General features: G+C 44.0%; 1 long non-coding RNA gene and 2 pseudogenes across 2 annotated transcripts; all 3 read left to right on the top strand.

Moving 5' to 3' along the window:
- The first annotated feature begins 12,278 nt into the window (after positions 1-12,278).
- On the top strand, positions 12,279-23,570 carry LOC144582657 (uncharacterized). 2 transcript variants are annotated; one of them, XR_013535831.1, is made up of 4 exons: positions 12,279-12,359; positions 14,789-14,852; positions 17,187-17,256; positions 17,505-17,610. It is a non-coding gene; the product is annotated as an uncharacterized LOC144582657 (long non-coding RNA). The 2 variants fall into 2 exon arrangements; XR_013535830.1 differs by lacking the exons at positions 17,187-17,256; positions 17,505-17,610 and adding an exon at positions 23,472-23,570.
- Positions 15,397-15,902, top strand: LOC128932142 (large ribosomal subunit protein eL34 pseudogene; annotated as a pseudogene).
- On the top strand, positions 21,358-22,063 carry LOC144582656 (small ribosomal subunit protein uS9 pseudogene; annotated as a pseudogene).
- Positions 23,571-23,806: the final 236 nt, after the last annotated feature.

Below are 23,806 nucleotides of genomic sequence, written 5' to 3'. Positions count from 1 at the left end.
ATGAGAATCACTTTAGCCCAAGAGGCGGAGGTTGCAGTGAGCCAAGATCATGCCACTCTAGTCCACCTTGGGCAACAGAGCAAGACTCTGCCTTAAAAACAAACAAACAAAAGAAACTAGCAATGCTGTCAGGGTAAGTTTAAATATTGGCATCTTTCTATTGCTTTTGCCTGGAAAAGTCTACACATACAGGCTTTGTTTTTCAATTCGGAAGTTTCTTTGATTACACCCTCCATTATTAGGTCTGTTTCAATGTTCCTGTTTTAGCCTCAGCAACATTTTGAGTTCTTAATTTTTATTTTCCTTCTCTGTCTTCTCTATTTATTGTCTTTTTTCTTGTTATTTTGAACTTTATTCTTTCCCTCTGCATTTTAGGAGGACTTTGAGGCCTCCATATTGTGGATTCAGTTTTCCACCTGTTGAATCTAGAGGCCTTACTGCCTCTCATGGATTTTCAAATTCCATTGTATTGTTTTAGTCTATTTACATTATTTTCTGATCCAGTTCCCCTTTTCAAACACTTTTATTGGATGCTGCTTTTCATCTCAGTCTACTGTTTGAGAAGATCGATTTTGAGCTACTGTTTCACAGAGTCCATGTTTTCATTTTGTTACAATGGCAATGAAGTTTATCATCTAAAATTTATAGGTTGGTGCAAAAGCAATTGCAATTTTTGCCATTAAAAGTAATGGCAGGGTATTAAAGTAACACTTTGGCTGGGCGTGGTGTCTTGCGCCTATAATCCCAGCACTTTGGGAGGCCGAGCCAGGCGGATCACCTGAGGTCAGGCGTTCAAGACCAGCCTGACCAACATGGAGAAACCCCATCTCTATTATTTAAATAAATAAATAAGTAAAATAACACTTAGGCTTCTACTGTAACTCTGATGACTGCTGGCTTTGGACCACCCTGGGTCAACTTTCCATCCCATGGGAAGTCCAGTGCCACACCCAAGAGTTCTAGGGTTCTTGTGCTCACCGCTTGCTCCGTTTTCCTGTTCCTGCTCACTGGAGCTCATGTGTTTCTTTCCCCTCATGCTTGTTCTCCTCTCTGCTCAAGGCCTGTTTTCTTCCCCAAGGTTCTTGAACTTCTAACCCTTTCTCTCCCCAGATCACACCTCCGCTGGTCTGGGCCAACTCCTCCCAATTCTGGTTCGTTTCACATCTCTGGATCTTTTTGTTCACAAGATCATATGCCTAGAAGGCTTCATCTTCAAAGCTAGTCATACTCCGAAAGATACGTTTTTTTTTTTTTTTTTTTTTTTTTGACAGAGTCTCACTTTGTTGCCCAGGCGGGAGTGCAGTGGCACAATCTCGGCTCATTCCAACTTCTGCCTCCTGGGTTCAAGTGATTCTTCTGTCTCAGCCTCCCAAGCAGCTGGGACTACAGGTGTGCACCACCACGCCTGGCTAATTTTTCTACTTTTAGTAGAGACAGCGTTTCACCATGTTGGCCAGGATGGTTTCGATCTCCTGACCTCATGATCTGCCTGCCTCAGCCTCCCAAAGTGCTGGGATTACAGGCATGAGCCACCAGGCCCAGCAAGATGTGTTCTTTAACAAAGACATTTCACCCCCCATGAGAAATGAAGTATTCATTTTTTTCTCCTTGGTATACTACCATTCACCTTATTCAACAGCTTTGTTTCCCTCTTGAGTACTATGTTCTTTTCTCTTCATGACACAGAATACTTTCATGGTTCCATGTTGATTTTTTACTGCCATTTCACCTTTGAAAATGGAGAGATTTACAGGGTAAAATGATTTTCCTGGAATTTCATCACCAGATGCCACTGCAATGCTCAACTCCGATCTTAGTTTGAAGGCCTCTTTGATTCTTAAAACAAGCAAAGAAGGGCTCTAGGGAAATAAACTGAAGGGCAGATTCTGTGATTCTAGGTATTCGGGGATGCACTAGGCTCAGCTTTCTGACTGGCCCTGCGGTGACTGGCCTGAGAGCCTCAGGTTCCAGGTGGATCCCTGCCTACTGTAGTGTCCACGCTCTCTGGAAGGAGTCCCATCCCTACTCCCACAACCCAACTTTCTCCATGGGATGGCCACTTTAACCCTGGGCCATGTACACAACTGTTTTTAAAGGTAAAAAGGATTGCAAATAATGGGATTGACCCATGGTCTTTTTTTATTGTTAACTCCTGCTCTTTCTAATTAGGGGATATCAGTAAGATCTGGGATTTCTATTAATTCTTCCAGGATGCTGCTTCCTGGGGAGAAAGGAGGTCAGGGTGTCGAGCTTTTTCTTCCACACAGACTTCTTGCTGTAGTCCAATAGAAAGTCCTCAGTATTTCTATAATGTAGATGATATCCTTTTCTGGTTGCAGTACTGATATTTATTTTACTTATATTGTATTCCTTTTAATCAGAAGCTGGGGGTGTGTGGTGGGAATGGGATTAGATGTTAACATTCAAAGTCAGGCTGGGAGCAGTGACTCACCCATGTAATCCCAGCATTTTGGGAGGCCGAGGTGGGCGGATCACTTGATGTCAGGAGTTCGAGACCAACCTGGCCAACGTGGTGAAACCCCATCTCTATAAAAAGTACAAAATATTAGGTGAGCATAGTGGTATGCACCTGTAAGTCCAAGCTACTTGGAAGGTTGAGCTGGGAGAATTACTTGAGCCAAGAGGTCAAGGCTACAGTGAGCCATTGCACTCCAGCCTGAGCAACAGTGTGAGACCCTGTCTCAGAACAAAAACAAAGTCACCTATCTTATTCGAAAGTACCAATAATTTCTTACTTTTTTTTTTTTTTTAGTTTATAGAAAGGCTCTTTTGGTTTAAATCAGGCATTCATAATATTTCAAGTCTGGAACACGTCTAGAGAAAGGGTCTATTCAAATACACTATCACAACCTAATAGCTTGTGTAGACACAGAGTTGGGTAGCACTGCCTCTATTTTTGTTAGAATGATCTTTGGATATATTTACCCCTGTTCTGTTAGGGGAAAAAAATCAGCTTAGAGAAATCTGAACACTTCCCAAAAATAATATGCCACTGAAAATTCCTTTTGCTGTATAGTTTTCTCAGGAAGCAGAGCAAGCCTTTCCATTTCCTAGCAGATCCCTCAACAGTCAAAAGAACAGGGACTGTTTATAAGGCTATCTTGTGTACTTTTGTTCCCAGCAATCCTCAGTTCCCCTAGAAACACCAGACTCTAATAAGCAAAATAATCTAAGGAGTGGAAGAAACAGCAGGTAGCTTTCAGATAGAATGTACTGCAGCCAGAACACTGACCTGGGGTCAGCTGGGCACCAAGTTGCTGCTTTGAATTTGTGAAAGTTCCATCTGTTTGGTAACCAAAATCCAGGGGAGGAAAAAACTCTGCTCCCAGTAAACTCAAATTAAATGGCATTGGTATAAATAAGATGAGCTTCCATTTGGTAAGCAAAATCCATCTATCAGACAAGCCCATGGAAGAATGGCACATATGACTTTGAGCTAAGTCACAAAGGGGTTCCAGAAATTCTGCACTGCCACAGAAAGACAGTCAGGAGTTCAAGACCAGCCTGGCCAACATGGTGAAACCCCGTCTCTACTAAAAATACAACAATTAGCTGGGTGTGATGGTAGGTACCCAGCTACTTGGGAGGCCGAGGCAGAAGAATTGCTTGAACTGTGGAGGTGGAGGTTGTGGTGAGCTAAGATCGTGTCACTGCAGTCCAGCCTGGGTGACAAGAGTGAAACTCCGTCTCAATACAAAACAAAAATTATCTGGGTTTGGTGGCAGATGCCTGTAATCCCAGCTACTCGGGAGGCTGAGGCAGGAGAATTGCTTGAACCCGGGAGATGGAAATTGCAGTGAGCTGAGATCGCATACTGCACTCCAGCCTGGGTGATGAAGGGAGACCCTGTCTCAAAAAAAAATAATAATAATAAAGAAGCTCTTGACTATTTCTCTTTATGGTCCTCTGGAACGCCCTTGCCTAACCTTTGTACGCCTCTGTTCTTTGACTGGTCCCTCCCTGTTCTGACATTGTTATCTACAGCACGTGTTTTCTTCCTTTTGTGAGTTTCCTCAGCTAAAGCTGGAATTTGTGAACTTTGGAGATTTCTTCTCCATTTCTTTTATTATTCTGTTTGGAGAAGTGAGGGTATAGCATATGGGTTTGTGTGTGTGCGTGCGTGTGTGTGTGTGTGTGTGTGTGTATCAGATAACAAAGATCTAAGATATCTTTAGCAAAAAGGCTATCAAAAGAGAAGTGTGTTGCCCTTAGATTAGTGCCACAACTGGTCTAAATGGACCCAGCATCAAATCTCTGTGAGGTCTTTATGCTTTTTGCAACCTCTTGCATACACAAGAATACTTTGTTTTGCCATACTTTATGACATTACTTTATTAATAATTAAACACCATTTTTTTTTCTGAGACAAAGTCTTGCTCTGTTGCCCAGGCTAGAGGGCAGTGGCACTACCTTGGCTCACTGCAACCTCCACCTCCTGGGTTCAAGCGAGTCTCCTGCCTCAGCCTCCCAAGTAGCTGGGATTAATAGTCGTCCACCACCGCGCCTGGCGAATTTTTATTTTTATTTTTTTTTGTATTTTTAGTAGAGATGGGGTTTCACCTTGTTGGCCAGGCTGGTCTTGAACTGCTGACCTCGTGATCCACCTTGGCCTCCCAAAGTGCTAGGATTACAGGCATGAGCCACTGTGCCTGACCAACACTATTGTTTTTAATAATACCAACATATTACTAAATAAGTGTATTTAAAAACTTTAAATCTAGGTTGGGAGTGGTGGCTCATGCCTGTAATCCCAGCACTTTGGGAGACCAAGGTGGGTGGATCACTTGAGGTCAGGAGTTTGAGAGCAGCCTGGCCACCATGACAAAACTCAGTCTCTACTAAAAATAATAATAATAAAATTAGCCAGGTGTGGTGTCACACACCTGTAATCCCAGCTACTCTGGAGGCTGAGGCACGAGAATCCCTTGAACCCAGGAGGCAGAGGTTGCAGTGAACTGAGGTAGAGCCACTGCACTCCAGCCTGGATGACAGAGGGAGACTCTGTCTCAAATAAATAAATAATAATTGTAAATCTGACACTAAAACACAGAAACATAAAGATGAAATAAATTCTGTTCGTACAAAAAATTGTATGTGGTCTTATAATCATCATCATGATTTCTTTGGCAAAGTCACCAAATAAATTTTGCAATTTCCAGTTGCTTGAACTATTCTACTATTCAGAGTACTCTGTTAAATATTATTCCATATTGTTTCCCTTCCTTATCAGTATTTCCCAAACTTCCCCGATGATATGAGTCACCTGAAAAACATGAGGTGCCTCTGTCACTCAGGATCTGGTGGTGGGAGGGGAAGAACAATCTGCAAGTCCACCACCGTGTTCAAGTCCCAGTGCTCTCAGCTTTTGCTCTTTGTTTGCAATATGAAAGGTAACAGACAATGCCTCGAAGTTGGGCAACAGCAGGCTTTATTTGGTTAGTTAGTTTATTTTACCAGTTTTCTGCAAGGTATTTATTGGTTTGTTTTTGAATTTCTAAATTGGCGCATTATAATTGTTTTTTTTCTTCTCCTTTTTTGAGACAGAGTCTCGTGCTGTGGCCCAGGCTGGAGTGCAGTGGTATGATCTCCGCTCACTGCAACCTCCCCTTGAGAGGTTTAAGTGATTCTCCTGCCTCAGCCTCCTGAGTAGCTGGGACTACAGGCGCCGGCCACCACATCTGGCTAATTTTTGTATTTTTTATAGAGATGGGGTTTCACTATGTTGGCCAGGCTGGTCTCGAACTCTTGCTCTCAAGTGATCCGCCTGCCTCAACCTCCCAAAGTGCTGGAATTATGGGCGTGAGCCATCATGCCCAGCCTTAACCATAGCAGTACATGTATGTTTTAAAATATTGTCATTTTGAAGATATATTCATCAAGGAAGGAGAGTGGAACACATTTCATTTAAGAATTTGTTCACCTGACTTATGATTTTAAATGTTTAGCCATATGGTCTGTGGGCCTTAGTCCCAGAGACTGGAAATGATAGGGCTGGCCCTAATGGGAAATTCCTGCCATAGCTGGTCCAGTCTTTTGCACTCACAGCCTTTCTCTTGGGGATGAGCTTTTCTGAAGTTCTAAGAAATATAATTTCCTCCACCTCCTTACAGATAGAGGACAATTCATTTTAAATCTGCTGGACATCAGTTTCTAGCTTTCACATAATTTGTATGTACACCTTGATGTTCTCCTATTGTGCCAGGACTTGGACTTTAAAAACAACAAACTACTTAAGATCAAAAGCCTGGGCTGGACGCAGTGGCTCAGGCCTGTAATCCCAGCACTTTGCGAGGCCAAGGTAGGCAGATTATTTGAGGTCAGGAGTTCGAGACCAGCCTAGCCAAAATGGTGAAACCATGTCTACTAAAAATATAACAATTAGCCGGACAAGGTGGCAGGCACCTGTAATCCCAGCTACTTGGGAGGCTGGGACAAGAGAATCACTTGAACCCAGGAGATGGAGGTTGCAGTGAGCCGAGATAGTGCCACTGTATTCCAGCCTGGGTGACAGAGCAAGATTCAGCCTCAAAAAAAAAAAGAACAAAAGTCTGTTAGAACTAAAGAATAGGGGCCAGACACGGTGGCTCATGCCTGTAATCGCAGCACTTTGGGAGGTTAAGATGGGTGGATCATGAGGTCAGGAGTTTGAGACCACCCTGGCCAATATGGTGAAACACATGGTAAAACCCTGTCTCTACTAAAAATACAAAAATTAGTGCCTGGTGGCAGGCACCTGTAATTCCAGCTACTGTAGGGAGGCTGAGGCAGGAGAATCACTTTAAACCAGAAGGTGGAGGTTGCAGTGAGCTAAGATCACACCATTGCACTCCAGCCTGGGCGAAAGAGTAAAAATGCATCTCAAAAAAAAAAAAGAAGGAAAGAAAAAGAAAAAAGAAACAGAACTAAAGAACAGAAAAAAATAGAATCCTCCAACCTCTAATCAAAATCAGATACTCAGAGCGGAAGCATCAGTACTACTTGGAAGCTTGGCAGAAATGCAAAATCTCAGGTCCCACTCCAAGCCTACTGAATAGGAATATATATTTTAATGGCCCAACACTATGGCTCATGCCTGTAATTCCAGCATTTTGGGAAGCCAAGGCAGGCAGATCACCTGAGGTTAGGAGTTCAAGACCAGACTGACAAACATGGTGAGACCTTGTCTCTATTACAGAGACAAAAATTAGCCAGGCATGGTGGCACGTGCTTGTAGTCCCAGCTACCTGGAAGGCTGAGGCAGGAGAATTACTTGAACCAGGGAGGCAATGGTTGCAGGGAGCCAAGATCACGCCACTGCACTCTAGCCTGGTGACAAAAGCAAAACTCTGTCTCAAAAATATGCATATATATGTACATTTTCACAATATCCACCTTGCCCTATATATCCCTATGCCCACTAAAGTGTGAGAAGCAATTTTGTAACCTTTGGACTGAGGCAATTAAAGAAATAAAGTTGAGGAAGAGTGGAGAATGGTGGCTTTGGATCAGCTTGAAGTCAAGGGGGACACAACCATAGGATCACTGGGTCCTGGGTTTTATTGCCAGCAGGGAGATTTGGGTAGCAACAGAGGAACTCAAGTTATAACAGGGCCACTGGGTCCTAGACTGGGGAGGGAGGGTGTACTAAAGGCTATTTTAGGATATCTACCTATCCATTCCATCTTCTGGGAGACTCTGACTCTTGATCCAGCTGCTCCTGAGTGATCATGTGTACTGTGTGACCTGAGTCCCCTGGCTGTAAATACAAACAGGGACAGGCATCAGGCAAAAGGCAGCTAAGTCCTGGCCTGGTCAGTGACTGGTGGCCTTGCTTGAAAATATGAGCTGAGCCATCAGATTCCAATTTGGGGAATTTAGAATGGTTAAGGCGGGGTGGGTGGAGGTAGCAGTTCTAGCAAATTACAGAGTTAAGGTTGTGTGGCTCTAATGGGCTGTGCGAACACCTGCAGTATGAGAGAATAGAGACAACGAGAGAGCAGAGAAAGCCAGACAGAAAGGAAAGTGAAAGAGGAATGGAGTACACACACACACACACACACACACACACACACACACACAGATACAATGTGGTTAGACTTTTGTGTCCCCACTCAGATCTCATCTTGAATTGCAATCCCCATAATCCCCATGAGTCAAGGAACAGACCAGGAGGAGGTGATTGAATCATGGGAGTGGTCTTTTCCATGCTGTTCTTGTGATAGTGAGTGAGTTCTCATAAGATCTGATGGTTTTATAAGGGGCTCTTCCTGTTTCACTTGGCACTTCTCCTTCCTGCTACCTTTTGAAGATGTTGCCTTGCTTCCCCTTGCCTTCCCCCATGATTGTAAGTTTCCAGAGACCTCCCCAGCTGTGCTAAACTGTGAGTCAATTAAACCTCCGTCCTTTATAAATTACCCAGTCTTAGGCAGTTCTTTATGGCAGTATGAAAATGGGCTAATACACACATATACACACATACACACACATATGCACACAAAGATATATGTCACACATACATACAGATACACAGACATATATACATGCACATACTATAAACACATATATTCACACATATACAGAGACACACAGACACATACATAAATGTACACACATATACATATGCATATATACACATATATACATGAACACACATATGATGCACAGGTATACACCCATACACACACATATATACACATATACACATGCATACACATATGCACATATACACACATATATATACATGTATATACGTACACATACCTATACCCACATTTACCCATATATATAAACTACATACACATATATACACATGCATATACATACACACATATGCATACATACACACACACATATACACAAACACACATATATATACACACAAATACACCCTGGAATGAAGTCAAGAAAGAAAGAGACAAGAAAGAGCAGCTAGAGTCCCAAACAGCCTGTTTCCGCTCTTCCTCAAACCTGTGGTAAATTTTGGGGGATATACGCCTTTGCTTCTAGGAACCAACAGACTCTTGACTAGAGGGGCAGGTAAATCAATGCTAGTACCTAATTCCAAATACTCTAAAACTATCCATTTATAGTCTTTCTATTAGTATTGGCCCAGAAACTGGGGAGAGTGGGAAGAGTGAAGTTGGGTGGGAAGAGAGAATGTGTCTCTGAGGATTGACACCTGCTTGAGTGGGCGCTCAGTTCTGGTACTCACGTCTAGCCTAGCAGTTACTATAGTACATTTTATTTCTCATTACTTGGTTATTTCTGTGTTTTTTTAAGATTGGAGAAAACACTCAAAAATTCAACAGAAAGCCCAGATTAGTATTGCTGGATAAGTACTTATTTAGAACTTAGATTATCCAAGTCAATTTTGCTAATAGGCTCTTAATATTTGAACGTGCCAGAGAAGATTAATTAGGGAGATTTAAAATAATACTGCTCAAGCCGTCTTGGCTTTTTTTTTTTTGAGATGGAGTTTCGCTCTTGTTGCCCAGGCTGGAGTGCACTGGCGCGATCTTGGCTCACCACAACCTCTGCCTCCTGGGTTCAAGCAATTCTCCTGCCTCAGCCTCCTGAGTAGCTGGGACTACAGGCGCGCACCACCATGCCCAGCTAATTTTTGTATTTTTAGTAGAGACAGGGTTTCACCATGTTGACCAGGATGGTCTCGATCTCTTGACCTCGTGATCCACCCACCTTGGCCTCCCAAAGTTCTGGGATTACAGGCATGAGCCACCATGCCCGGCCGTCTTGGCTTTAACCTGGGTCTGGATTGTTCACGACATGTATGGGGGAGTGAAGGACAGTTGAGGGGTGCAAGAGGGGCTCTGGAAGAGACAGTTCTGGACAATCCATTTACATAAGAGATGTTGCCAAGGGAACAGGAACATCTGCCTATACCAGGGGACGGGGGTCTTCAGAGGGCAGTGCAGGTCTGAGTGCTAGGGGAGAGCCGCTTCTAAAATGTGCTGAAGGAGCTGTTGCCTATAAGAAGTCTGAAATGTCAGGCGCAAGCCCCATTGCTTTCATGCCCAGGTGGAGCAACATGCAACAAAAAACGGAGGAGGGGTTCCCCACACCAGCAGCAGATCCTCAAGTGGACCTCAGGGCACTGCGGGCGACTGCGTTGCTCAGGCACCTCGAACCTCCTGGGCTGTCCAAGTTTTGTTTTAAGCTGGCTTACTCTCCTCTGTGTCATGTGATCTTGCTTTGTTCTTAGTCTCACATTTAAATTCTTGTCCAAAATCTGTTTTTAATTTTTTTCAATCCTGATGTCATGCATATCCCAAATCTTTACTTGTTCACTAGTCTCCTACAGGATTTACAGCGATGGTCTCTTAACAACCTGGTCTCCCTGCTGCCATTCTTGTCGTCCTCTCTATTCTCAGCATGGTAGTGGGAAGAAACTTTGAACAATGGACACTTCCTCTTAATATTCCAATGTCAGCCAGGCGCTGTGGCTCACACCTGTAATCCCAGCACTCTGGGAGGTGGATCACCTGAGGCCGGGAGTTTGAGACCAGCCTGACTAACATGGAGAAACTCCATCTGTACTAAAAATACAAAAATCAGTTGGGCATGGTGGTGCACACCTGTAATCCCAGCTACTAGCAAGGAGGCAGGGAATTGCTTGAACCCGGGAGGCAGAGGTTACAGTGAGCTGAGATCATGCCATCGCACTCCAGCCTGGGCAACAAGAGTGAAACTCTGTCTCAAAAAAAAATCCCAATGTTGGCTGCTCTGCCTATGGAGTAGCCATTCTTTATTCCTTTCTTAATAAACTTGCATTCACTATATATATATATATATATATATATATATATATATATATATATATGTATCCCAATGTCTTCCTGCCGTCCTTAGCACAAGCCAAATCTCTTATCCTGGTCGATGCTGCCTTGTATGGTCTAGCCCCTGCCTTCCTCTCTGACATTACCTGCTACCTGCTACTGCTCTCCTTGCTTATTTCACTCCATCCATAAGACTTTCTCTTTCTCAAACACCCTGAGCTCCTTCTGCCTCAGAGCCTTTGTGGAAGCTGGGCTGGCTGCCTGGGTTCCACCCTGTCTCTCCTGAAATGCTGCCTTCTATTGCTAAGCCTTTCCTGATCTCTCCATCTAGAGGGCATGCTCTCTGCTGAAGCCACTTTCTATCACATCACTGTGTTTTATTTTTTTCATAGAATATGTCTCCATTTAGAATTTCTAGGAGTCTGTTTCTTGTTTGTTTATTCCCTGTGTCTCTCCAATACAATGAAAGCTTCATGACTGCAAGAACCTCATCTGCCTCAATAGCTGCTGCATTGCCAACACCTAGAACAGTTTCAGGGACATAATAGGTGCTCAATAAAGATTCATTGAAAACACAAACAAGTGAACTCCCTCGCATCCCTGATCTTCCACTTGCCATTTGGATTGATCGCATGCATGCTTGAATTTGCTCTTCTGTTACGGAGACTCTACCCTCCATTTACGTCTGCTTCTAACATTTCTGATAAACCTCTCAGATAAAGCCCTGTCCCTGGAATTTTCTCTAGCACTGGGAAAGGAAAGCTAATGCACAGTTTGACTGTGTGTTTAGACTTTTGGTGATTGGAGTAACTGCAGATACTCGACTCTGTGGAGAAATATTTCTATGAGCATTTTGCCCTCAGTCTTGCTCCTTCTGCATGCTAGCTTTGTGCTCTGAGACAGCAGCCCTACTTCCTGGCAGCACCTGAGCCTCACAACCAAGGAGGCCACCCACAAAGAGGTGCTGATTCTCCCTCCTGTTTAGAAACTCCTGGAGGACGCCGAGTGCGGTGGCACATGCCTGTAATCCCAGCACTTTGGGAGGCCGAGGTGGGCAGAGGAGTTCAAAACCAGCCTGGCCAACATGGTGAAACTCTGTCTCCACTAAAAATACAAAAATTAGCCAGTTGTGGTGGCATGCACCTGTAGTCCCAGCTACTCAGGAAGCCGAGGTAGGAGAATCACTTGAACTTGGGAGGCAGAGGTTGCAGTGAGCTGAGATAGCACCACTGCACTCCAGCCTGGGCAACAGAGTGAGACTCTGTCTCCAGTCAATCAATCAATTAATCAATGATATGGTTTAGCTATGTCCCTAAATCTCAACTTGAATTTATCTCCCAGAATTCCCACATGTTGTGGGAGGGATCCAGGGGGAGGAAATTGAATCATGGGGGGGCCGGTCTATTTCAAGCTATTCTTGCAATAGTGAATAAATCTCACGAGATCTGATGGGTTTATCGGGGCCTTCCGCTTTTGCTTCTTTCTGATTTTCTCTTGCCACCACCCTGTTGGAAGCACCTTTTCACCTCTGCCATGATTCCGCGGCCTCCCCAGCCATGTGGAACTGTAAGTCCGATTAAACCTCTTTTTCTTCCGGGTCTTGAGTATGTCTTTATCAGCAGTGTGAAAATGGACTAATGCAATAAATAAATAAATATTTTAAATTTCAAATATACAGCTTTTAAAGCCAGATTGGGAAAGCTTCTCGAATTTTTTATCATTTTTTTTAATGATGAGAAATGTTCCTAATTACATATCAAAGCTATGATGTGGCAGTTACAGTTCCAATGCAGTTATTTTAAGAGCAAAGCTTGTGAAACAGTAGCACTTCTGACAAATTCTTCACTTTCCTCAGTTATGATTCAGGCCCTCTTGAGTTCTCTCAAATTCTAACCATTCTATTTGGGGCTGAAACCTTATCCCAGTTGTCCACATCATCTTCAAGCCGGCAACCAAGTAGAAAGGATTGTGTTTACTGTAGTTCTCAAAATGTGGGAGAGCAGAATCACTTGTGGTGGTTGTAAAAACACAGACAGCTGAGCTGCACCCTAGATGTAGTAACTAGGGGGTCTCTGGGGATGGGTCCAGAACATCAATTTGCTTTTTTTTGAGATGGAGTCTCACTCTGTCACTCAGGCTGGAGTGTGGTGGCAAGATCTTAGCTCACTGCAACCTCCTCCTCCCAGGTTCAAGTAATTCTACCTCAGCCTCCCGAGTAGCTGGGATTACAGGCACGTGCCACCATGCCTAGCTAATTTTTGGATTTTTAGTAGAGACTGGGTTTTGCCATGTTGGCCAGGCTGGTCTCTTAACTCCTGACCTCAAGTGATCCACCTGCCTCGGCCTCCCAAAGTGCTGGGATTACAGGTGTGAGCCACTGCATCTGGCCCAGAGCAGTTTTCCTAATACTCATAATTTTATAGGTATCCAGCTTCACCTACCCTCTACAGAGCAGCATGCATTGTTCTTACTTGTTAAACATTACAAATAGCAATTCTCAGATCCCACTGTGGTGATCAGAGACAAACCTAAGCCTACCTACGTAAAAATAAAGCAAAAGAAAAACAGAATTTATTTAAATGCCAAGAAGTAAGAAAATACATGCAGACTACTAGGGAGAGTATTCATTTGAAAGTCTTTTGTTGGTGTGTTTGTTTTGTTTCAAATGAGATGCTTATTTAAAATGAAAGGTCTGCACATTAAAAGCCTTGCTCTGCTATATTTTATTTTGAGACAAGAGTGTTGCTTTGTCACCCAGACTGGAGTGCAGTGGCACAATCTTGGTTCATTGCAGTTGCCACCTCCCAGGTACAAGCGATTCTTGTACCTCAGCCTCCCAAGTAGCTGGGATTACAGGCACATGCCACCATTCCTGGCTGATTTTTGTATTTTTAGTAAAGATGGGTTTTCGATATGTTGGCAAGGCTGGTCTCGAACTCCTGATCTCAGGTGATCCACCGGCCTCGGCCTCCCAAAGTGCTGGATTATAGGTGTGAGCCACTGTGCTTGGCCTATTTTATTACTTTATGGTACAGGGAATACAATTGCAGAAACCTTGGTTTATTCAGCAGTTTTCTTAATTTGGGCAAATGTCCCTGATGATGGACTTAGGTAGTTTCTTGAGATTAAATAACACTATTTAATTTTCTCATACAAATAATTTTTTCCCAAAGAGGTGTACATGGTCCCAGGAATGTTAGATGACTCTTCCATTGCTCTCTTGCTAAGATGGGGAGGATGGAGACTTAAATCCTTAAAACAATAAAAATACTTTTTTTTTTGAGACAGGGTCTCACTCTGTCACCCAGGCTAGAGTGCAATCTTGGCTCACTGCAACCTCCACCTCCCAGGTTCAAGCGATTCTCCTGCCTTAGCCTCCCGAGTAGCTGGGATTACAGGCGCGTGCCACCATGCCTGGCTAAATTTTTTGTATTTTTGGTAGAGGCAGGGTCTTATCATGTTGCTCAGGCTGTTCTTGAAGTCCTGGGCTCAAGTGATTCCCCCCACCTTGGCCTTCCAAAGTGGTGGGATTATAGGCATGAGCCACTGTGCCTGGCCTAAAAATACTCTTTAATATTTAAAGATTCATAAATAATTAATACGATTTTGAGAAAGAAGAGCAAAGGGATAGACTGTCCCTACCAGACATTACAATGCTACAGCAAGAAAAAGTGTGACATGTCATAGAAACAGGCAAAATAGAGAGACAGAATAAAGTAGCGTACAGAAAGAGACACAGTTATATGTGAGGGAAAGAGGTAGAGTTGGGAAACCTGACTCACTAAATGGATTTTTTTAAATGGCTGTCTAGGCATGGTTGCATGTGCTTGCAGTCCCAGCTACTCAGGAGGCTGAAGTAGGAGGATTGCTTGAGCCCGGGAGTTTGAGGCTGCTGTGAGCCGTGATGGCACCATTGCACTCCAGCATGGGTGACAGGGAGAAACACTGTCTCAAAAAAAAGTCTCTGGGCTTATAGAATGCTTCATCCATTCTAGAATTACAGAAGAGAAGATGAAGAAAGGAGAAGGAGAAGGAAAGAATGCTTCATCCATCATCATGGTATTCCATATGCATTATTTCTGACCAAAGAGCTCATTTCACAGCAAAGTGTGACCAAAGGCCCATGCTCATGGAATTCACTGTTCTTACCATGTTCCTCACTGTCCTGAAGCAGCTGGCTTGATGGAACAGTAGAATGGTCTTTGGAAGATTCAATTATAGTTCCAGTTAGATGGCCACCCCTGTGGGGCTGGGGCAGTGTTCTTCAGAAGGCAGTGTGTCCTCTCAATACCAACATATGGTATTGTTTCTCTCATAGCCAGGATTCCCAGGTCTGGAAGTCAAGGGATGGGAATGAGAATAGTTTCTTCTCACTATTACTCCTAGTGACCCATTAGCAACACTTTTGCTTTCCAGCCCCATGAATGGTCTAGAGATTTTGGCTCCAAAGAGATAAATGCTTCCAACAGGGGCACAACGATGATTCCAATGAACTGGAAGTCAAGACTGCCACCCAGCCACTTTGGGCTCATGGCTCTGAATCAACAGGCAAAGAAGGAGTACTGTCTGTGGTAACTGATCCTGGCCATCGAGAGAAAATGGGGCTCTTCCGGGGACGTTGTCTACAGGCACTCAGAATGGTCCAGCGTTTGACATACCATCATAGGCTTTCCTACTGTACGGCCTCTAACAAAACTAGGCTGTCCTGAACCCCTGGTAATAGAATTATTTCTCTTTATACCAAGAAGTTTGGGAAAGCACCAGACTTCGAGGGGTTCCCGCTGTAAGACCTAAAGTTCTTATGAGGTTGTTCAAAACAGAGAAACGTGTCAGCAGGGCCTATGGTGGTTCCATGTGTGCCAGATGTGTTCGTGACAGGATCAAGTGTTCTTTCCTTATCGCGGAGCAGAAAATCTTTGTGAAAGTGTTGAAGGGAGGCACAAGCACAGAATCAGAAAACTAAACTAAAAAAGGAAACTTTTTGAGTAATAAAAATGAAATGCTTAAAAAAGAAAACAGGATGCTGTTATACAGTGAGGGTAAGGGGGCATATGCCTGGAAGGCAGGAGATTCTCCAGGGTTCCCCTTTGTCCTCCCAAGCCTAGGGATTAAAGTCAATTGAAAACGATAACAACCTAGTTAAGGCAGGACTGCAGATGGTCCAGACGGTTTGGGAAGGAAGGTCTGGGTTATTTTAGCAGGCAGGGAACTGAAATCAGCTGAGGTGCCTGCTGAGGACACAAATAATCGGAATGGGTAATGGAAGAAAGTAGTTATAAATAAAGTGTGGCAAGGGGCTCATGCTCATGGAATTCATATTCTTTTTTTTTTTTTTTTGGGAGGAGTCTCGTTCTGTCACCCAGGCTGGAGTGCAGTGGTGCCATCTCGGCTCACCACAGTCTCCACTTCCTGGTTTCAAGCGATTGTCTTGCCTCAGCCTCCCAAGTAGCTGGTATTACAGGCAGCCACCACCATGCCCAGCTAATTTTTCTTTTGTATTTTTAGTAGAGATGGGGTTTTGCCATGTTGGCTGGGCTGGTCTCGAACTCCTGACCTCAAGTGATCCCTCCGGCCTCGGCCTCCCAAAATGCTGGAATTACAGGCAGTAATGTGAGCCACTAGGTCTGCCTGGAATTCACATTTTGTCGCGTTCCCTTCATTCTGAAGCAGTTGGCATGATGAAACAGTTTACAGCTGGGCACAGTGGTGTGCGCCTGTAGTTCCAGCTACTCGGGAGGCTGAGGCTGTAGGATGGCTTGAGTCCAGGAGTTCTGGCCTGTAGTGCACTATGCCGATCAGGTGTTCAGCATCAATATGGTGAACTCCTGGGAGCGGGGGACCACCAGGTTGCCTAAGGAGGGGGTGAACCAGCCCAGGATGAAAACGGAGCAAGTCAGAACTCCCGTGCTGATCTGTAGTGGGATTGTGCTGTGAATAGCCACTGCACTGCAGCCTGGGCAACGTAGCAAGACCCCGTCTGTAAAAACAAAAAACAAAAAACAAAAAAACAGTTCACAGCCATGTAGCTAGCTACAGAAATAAGAAATGTAATGAATATTTCTTACCTTTTTTTCACATGAATATATGAATAAAGTAGTTTAATTTTCTTTCCCTCTCTCAATCTTTGCCTAACATGTGTTAACAGCAGATTAAGTTTATATCAGTCTTTAAATTGTAGAATACCAAAGGAAGAGTGTGAATTAGGTAGGAAAATGAACACCCCTCAAAAACTGAAAAGGAACTTTGCCTCATCTTTCTGGGGAAAGAGTTAACGTGTTTTGGGTTGTACGTGGTACAGCTGTGTCATATTAGACAGAAAGATGACTTAGTTGCTATCTTTATTTGGAGGTTAAGTATGGTTTAAAACATGGGTGCCTTAATCCCGGCCTGCAGAGTCCAGGAGCGGGAGCGGGAGAGAGGCTGGCTGGGAACTGCAGTAGTGTCACCATGGTGTTCACAGCAGGTAGGTGATCATTTTGCTAATGGTTTGGTGAGAGTGGACAGTAATTAGGCTTTTGCACTTTGGAGGATGGCTCCGGCTAAGAGAAGCCGAAACGCTTCTTGGGTGAAAGGGCTTTATTCTTTTTATTATTATTATTTTTTTAGAGGTGTGTTGGTGGGGAGGGGGGCTTACTACGTTGGCCAGGCTGATCTCAAACTCCAGACCTCTAGTGATCCACAACTTGGCCTCCCAAAGTGCTTGGATTACAGGTGTGAGCCACCGTGCCTGGCTGGGACTTTTATTTGTGCATCCTCTTACACCTGGCAAGTGAGCTGCCTGAGGTTTGGAGTGTCTCCTTCACAGAAGACGCCTAAGGTAGGGGCTTGGTATTTGCTGAATTAAAGGAAATTTGTCTTCCTACCTTTAGATTCGCAACACTTCAGAACTGACTGAGAGACCTTCCTCCATAAAATTGACATTATAAATATTTTCCTTTTCTTCGAGCCAAGATCTTGCTCTGTCACCCAGGCTGAAGTGCTGTGCGTGCAGCCTTGAACTCCTGGGATCAAGAGATCCTCCTGCCTCAGTGAGTCACCAAGCCTGGCGAATTCATTCTTTCTTTATTTTTTTATATGTTATTTTAATTTTTTTTTTTTTTAAGAGAAGGGGGTCTTGCTCAGTTGCCCAGGCTGATCGCAACCTCCTGGGCTCAAGTGATTGTCCCTCCTCAGCTTAACAAAGTGTTGGTATTGTAGGCATGAGTCATAATGCCTGGCCTATAAATCTTTATTCAGCTTTGCAAACTTCTAATTATCAGAGAATATAGTCAGGTCTAATTCATCATTTTACAAATAAAGTGGGTTCCGGACATTCCCCAGCTAAATAAATAATAAATAGATAAATAAATAAACTCAGGTGCCAAATTGAGAAGGCCTATACCATGGTGGCTTAGGGACGTACTGTGGCCACTTGGTGAGGCAGAACTACATTTCCCAGCATCCCCTCTCGGTATGTTTCTGGTTAGGCTGGGCCACAGGAGACATTCTTATGCAGATTTGGGGGCAGGAGCGAGGCAGCAGCCATTTTGTGGCTAGTGTTATTGCTATCTGCTGGTTTGCTTCCTTGGCTTGGCCCAGCAGCTGTACCTAAAATGGCTCCATCTTCCCACCCCACCACCCCCACCCAGTCCTTCTCCATCATTTCCTATTTCTAGGCTAGGTATGTGCTGAAGGAGGCAGCTTCTTCTGCAGGATGGCCATACCATCAAGGTCAAAGGTAGAGAGAATTGACAGAATTATAGTTTGCCTTTGTGGATTCCAGCAGGTATTTGCTTTTCTCTATGACTTCCTGACTGCTTTCCCTGAGGTCTTTATGCTCTAGGATCAGGTGTGAAGATAACAGCTTTACAGGGATTGCTTAAACAGTTCCCACAATTGTGTAAGATTATATGTGGTATGTATGATATATAATATACATACCCTAGTGGGTTCTGCTGTGCTTCAGCCTCTTCTGTGCTAGAATCCTGACTGATTGTATTATAATGATTTCATCTTTGGGTAAATGCATTATCTTCTTTGGATTTGCACTCCCGAAAACTTTATCGTTGAGAATGGTATGTGGCGGATTGGTTATATAGATTTTTATACTTTGAGAAATAAGTAAATCAGGGGTGTTCAATCTTTTGGCTTCCCTGGGCCACATTGGAAGAAGAATGGTCTTGGGCCACATATAAAATAGGCTAATATTAACGATAGCTGATGAGCCAAAGGAAAAAAAAATCTCAAAAAAAATCTGATAATGTTTTAAGAAAGTTTACGAATTCACGTTGGGACACATTCAAAGCCTAGGCCGCATGCAGCCAGTGGGCAATGGTTTGGACAAACTTGAACTAAACTGAAGTCACTGTTGCTGTGTTGCCCAGGCTGGAGTGCAGGGGGCATTCACAAGCACAATTATTTTGAGCTACAACCTTAACCTCCCGGGCTCAAGCAGTCCTCCTGCCTCAGCCTCCCTAGTAGCTGGGCCTATGTGAATTTTGAAGAACAATAAACTTGATCAGATGGTCAGTTTACATGTGTAAGCTTTTCACAGTTGCCTAACATAAAAATTGCTGTGCTAGCCAAATACTATGGCTCATGCCTTGTAATCCTAGCACTCTGGAAGGCTGAGGCTGGTGGATCACTTGAGGCCAGGAGTTCGAGATCAGCCTGGCCAACGTGGTAAAAACCTGGGTCTATTAAAAATGACCTGATGTGGTGGTGCACACCTGTAATCCCAACTACTTGGGAGGCTGAGGCAGGAGAATTCCTGGTACCTAGGAGGTACAGGTTGCAGTGAACCACTGCACTCCAGCCTGGGTGACAAAATAGAGATAACATGTACATATTTCTTAGAAATACAGAGATAAATGTCCAAAACGATAAATTTTGTTTTCCTACTCTTACTATATACCCACAAAGTGATAAATTGAACAAGTTGAGTAGTTGCCTCTGAGTGGCAGGAAGTGATGAAGGGGCAGGAGTGGAACTGTTGCTTTTGGTCTAAGCCTTTTTAGCATTGTTCGACCCCTAGATTAGCTGCATGGAATATTTTGATAAAAATAAACATTAGTTACAAAAAAAGTTTTAATGAAGGCAAAAACCATGCCATCTATTTATAATAGGGTGGGCAAGAGGAAAGAAAATAGGAAAGGTTATCATTTGAGTTGGACAAGAGACTTCAGTACTGGAGAGTTTCCAATACAAGTTGAAAGGAAAGTCAGGTTTGGGGAGGATTATGAAGCTGTGAGATTTCAAAGGATAAGAGAATGAACTCTTCTTTCTTTAATAGTCATTTTCTACAGAAAGAAAATCTTGGCAACATAATCTCAGGCTTCCCCCTCCTCTCACCTCTCTGTCTTCTCTTATCTATACTGTATTTATTGTGCTAAATGAATCTAAATCCCAGAAGTAATTGAAGCAAGATAATACTTTGAAGCAGCTCCTTTCAGAGCTGTGCTTCATAGACTTGAGGAGCCTTGAGTTCTGGGACTGGTATAGTAATGGCCACAAAAAATTATTTTAACTTAAAAAAAAAAAAAAACCGCACTAGCTACTTCGGAGGCTGAGGTGGGAGCATCACCTGAGCTTGGGAGGTCAAGGCTGCAGTGTGCTGTGATTGAGCCACTGCACTCCAGTCTGGGTGACACAGTGAGACCCTGTCTTGGAAAAAACCAAACAAACAAAAAAGCAAACAAAAAAACAGGCCAGGCATGACTCACGCCTATAATCGCAGCACTTTGGGAGGCTGAGGCAGGTGAATCACTTGAGGTTAAGAGTTAGAGACCAGACTGGCCATTATGGTAAAACCCCATTTCTACTAAAAATACAAAATTTTCACAGGTATGGTGGCACATACCTGTAGTCCCAGCTACTTGGGAGCTGAGGCAGGGGGAGGATGAGGCAGGGGAATTGCTTGAACCCCAGAGGCAGTGGTTGCTGTGAGCTGAGATTGTGCCGCTGCACTCCCAGCCTGGGCAAAGCAAAAGAGTGAGACTCTGTATCAAATAAAATTGGAGTATCTTCAATGGCAGAATAATTACTGGTTTTAAAATGACATGATATGAGAGAAAGTCCCAGCTTAAATGCTATTTACTACCCATAGTCTTTAGGTTTATTTCCATTCTCCTTCCTTTCTGCTTTTCTTCTTTCCAGGTAACATGCTGAGAGATTTAGAGTCTTGCTCTGTCACCTAGGCTGGAGTGCAGTGGTATAATCTCACCTCACTGCAACTTCCACATCCTGGATTCAAGCCATCTTCCTGCCTCAGGCTCCCGAGTAACTGGGACTACAGGGGTGTACTACTATGCCCAGCTAATTTTTGCATTTTTAATAGAGATGGGGTTTCACCATGTTGGCCAGGTTGGTCTCGAACCCCTGACCTCAGGTGATCCGCCCACCTTGGCCTCCCGAAGTGCTGGGATTACAGGCATGAGCCACCATGCTTGGCCTGTTTCTTGACAAAGAAACTTACTAGGATTTTTTTTTTTTTTTTTTGGTGTGTTATGTTGAGGGTGAAATGAATAAATGAATGGTAGATGAATTATCCAAAATCAGTAATTGCATTAGACAAGCCATTGGGAAATAAGAGGAATCTATCACTTGCTGGTTCCTTGTGTGTTATGCGTCCACTAACTTTTGCCTTTATTTCAATAAAGAAAACAGAAAGAACTCTAAGGTATTCCCTAGATGTTCTATAAAATGTTTGCATTGAAATATATGACACCAGCTTTTCCAGTAGCAGTGCTGCATGGGGAGGATCTCTCATCTATGCCCACAGCCATGTGGGCCAAGAGCCTGCTGAAGTCCATACAGGTCTTTGGACGGAAGAGGAAGACGGCCACAGCGGTGGCAGGCTGCAAACGTGGCAGTGGCCTCATGAAAGTGAACAGGCGGCCCCTGGAGATGATGGAGCTGTGCACGCTGCAGTACAAGCTGCTGAAACCAGTCTGCTTCTGGGCAAGGAGTGATTTGCTGTCGTGGACATACATGTCTTAGTGAAGGGTGATGGTCAGGTGGCCCAGATTTATGCTATCTGTCAGTCTATCTCCAAAGCCCTGGTGGCCTATTACCAGAAATATGTGGAAGTGGCTTCCAAGAAGGTCAAAGATGTCCTCATCCTGTATGACTGGACTCTGTTAGTGGCTGACCCCTGTTGCTGCAAATCCAGAAAGTTTGGAAGCCCTGGTGCCCATGCTTGTTACCAGGAATCCTACTATCACGAGTATCAGTAACAGCCCATCATTGTGTAATAAATATGTAATAAACAATGTTTGATTTAAAAAAAAAAACTAAAACTAAACTAGAATAAATGAGTCAGAGAGACAGAGTGCTGGGGATGTGGCATTAGGAGAACTTGGGGGCAGCAGCATCCATGGAGGCTGAATGAAGTGGGGACTGTGAATGACCTGCTGAAATATGAAAAGAAGTTTTCATCTGAGAAGGCAGGAGGCTCAGTGTCCAGGAGCCTGCAGTTTGAAAACGTTGTCGTGTCTGGCGTGAAGTACATACAATGATGTTCTCCAAGGCATCAGCCTGCCAAAGGGAGTTGCTATTCAAAAGGGGGAGGATCACCTGAAGTCGGGAGTTCGAGACCAGCCTGACCAACATGGAGAACCCCATCTCTCTATATATTTTTAAAAAGTAAAAAAAACAAAACAAAAGGGGGTAAAAGACAAACCAACCCACCCAACAGGGCTCTATACCTGGCTGAGGGCACTGCCAGCTCCTGGAATGTGAAAAGGCCCTAAGATACATGCAAGAGCTGCTATGGGCAGAGCAGCCAGGCCAAGGAGCTGCAGAAAAGAGAAAGCCTCTCTCCTTCCTCCTTTTCCTCCCCTGGTCTAACTCCCCACCATCCCCATCTTTGCCCTACCCCCACATACACTTACACTTAGCTCCTCATCCTCAGGTCCCTCTGAATTCCTGTTTTGTTTTTTGTTTTTTTTTGAGACAGAGTCTTGCTCTGTTTCCCAGGCTGGAGTGCAGCAGCACGATCTCAGCTCACTGCAAACTCTGCCACCCCCTCCCCACCCTGTTTCAAGCGATTCTCCTGCCTCAGCCTCCTGAGTAGCTGGGATTACAGGCGCCTGCCGCCACACCCAGCTAATTTTTGTATTTTTAGTAGAGACGGGGTTTCATCATATTGGCCAGGCTGATCTCAAACTCCTGACCTCATGATCCACCCACTTCGGCCTCCCAAAGTGCTGGGATTACAGGCCTGAGCCACCATGACAGTGCATAAGCCTTTTAAGTCTCCTTTTAAGTCATCTCCCTCCAGGCAATTCCCCCTCAACATCCTCTCACCAGTTTACAGAAGCCCTTTTGATGAGATTTAGGAGATAGACAAGTGACTGGTAAATTATCTCTCTGGATTATCTCAATTTTACTTGTATTTTTATATATTTTTTTCCTCTGGCCTCTTCCATGTAAGTAGATTATTTCTACATATGAAAAACATTCAGTTTTGACTGATTCTTTTTTTTTCCCCAAAAGGTAATCAATTATTTAATTAGATTCTTAGGACATTTAGAACACCAATTTGTGAGGATAAATTCCATTTGTCAGGGCAAACACAGATCGCAGGTAGCCCTGGAGCTGAGGAAATCTTTGATTTTTGGTAAAATTTGTGAGTCCACAGCTTTCTGATCAATCTTGTGCTGCTCTGTAATCTCATATTTCTCTTTTTCTGTGTTGAAGAGCTCACCTTTCTGGCGTCTGGGCTTCCGCAGCTGCTGCTTCTTGAAGTAAGTATCAGTAAGATGTTTCGGGATTTTTACATTGCTGATATCAATTTTGGTTGAGGTGGCAATGACAAATTTCTGGTATGTTCTTCATAGAGGAACTTGATTGAGGACCAGAGGTCCAGTCACAAGTAACAAGCCACCAGCCAGCTGCTTCAGAAAACCACCCTCTTGCCCCTGCAGCGCCCAGTGAGGATGATCAGAATGGTCCCGGGGGTAATGCTGGTTCACAGTTTGCTCACGTGCTGACTGAAGGGTTTTTTGCCGTGGCTCAACAGCTTTCGAGGCACA

This window comes from Callithrix jacchus, chromosome 5 (assembly GCF_049354715.1).
Source record: "Callithrix jacchus isolate 240 chromosome 5, calJac240_pri, whole genome shotgun sequence".
In the NCBI taxonomy this organism is placed as follows: domain Eukaryota; kingdom Metazoa; phylum Chordata; class Mammalia; order Primates; family Cebidae; genus Callithrix; species Callithrix jacchus.
This window is presented reverse-complemented; position numbering and strand designations above follow the sequence as displayed.